This window comes from Oratosquilla oratoria, chromosome 40, assembly GCF_046742065.1.
Source record: "Oratosquilla oratoria isolate Oo_2021 chromosome 40, ASM4674206v1, whole genome shotgun sequence".
NCBI lineage: Eukaryota > Metazoa > Arthropoda > Malacostraca > Stomatopoda > Squillidae > Oratosquilla > Oratosquilla oratoria.
Window position 1 is genome coordinate 15,831,709 of NC_134816.1, and position 1,251 is coordinate 15,832,959.

The window sequence follows — 1,251 nt, forward strand, 5'->3', positions numbered from 1 at the left end:
CATCCCGCATTCATTGCTTCCTCTTCGTTCCATACTACGATATCAGTGAAGGGTTTATCACAGTGGGCTGTTTTTCCTCCCATAGCCTACCTCCAACCACGATTTGAATAACTAGATTATGACTTCGCTTACAGAAATCTGGACTTCCCTAAGAACATTCGTATAGTTTTGCAATCTCTTAGTTCATCATTCAGATTTGCTATATATGACGGAAAGATTATTTGATATTTGAAGCTTTGAAAAATTAAATATCGTAACCGAAGTCGTTCTTACTCAAACGAACTCTCAACGGTCGGCACTGGAAGTCGTGGAAGCCCAGCGTGATAACCCCTTGACTGCCGCCATTCCCCCTGGTTGCCCAAGCACATAGGACACATGTGACATTCTAAAGGTACCGTAAGTTTAAACTGATTTGGCCGTCATTCCTTGAGTTCCCTTCAGCTGAATGAAATCATCCGAAGCCAGCCCCTAAATTGCATGTAAACCAATGTCTCGAAACTAAATCAAGGCGACGATATCACCACTTAAGACGACGACATTGCCGTCGCTATTCAAACAAGCTGCTGCTTTCGATCAGTATTGCCGGAGGTAAGGTTGAATTATATAATTCCCAGCAAATATCTAGCATTACCCATCTTATTCTAACCTAAGTAAATCAAATTAAACCTAATTTAACCTATACCTTACCTAACCCAAAAGCCTCAGAATACTCTGGAAATGACGATGACGTCGACATGGTCGTCTTGATGTGCCAAATGGAGCACCTCACCTTCAGTTTAAGAAACTTCCCCCGGGGGAGTAAAGTCGCCTAACATTCGCCAAAACAAAAATTTCAATATACCCCATTGAATGAAACTGAGGGATTAATCCCATTAACTATCTTATTAGGGTTGACGCTACGCAGTTTGATATGTGGGTGTGGGGAGGACCCTAGTTTTGAGATACTCAGGCCTCTATAGGTGCCTACACCTGTAGTCTGTTACTTCCACCCCACTGCTAGAATACATATGCCCTAATATAATAAGCAACAGATAAACAGAAATACACCAGATATACATGATTAAGTAAAATACACAAAATTGAATCATAAAATGAAACAGATATAAACAAAACGCAGAAATAAAAGCAGACTTACACACTAGGGTAAACACTGAAATAAACGCGTAGGGCAAAAGTTAAGGTTTCGACTGCAGCCAGAGCCGTTACCTTTGCCCTATTTGTAAGGACAGTATGGGGAATTACCACTCCCTG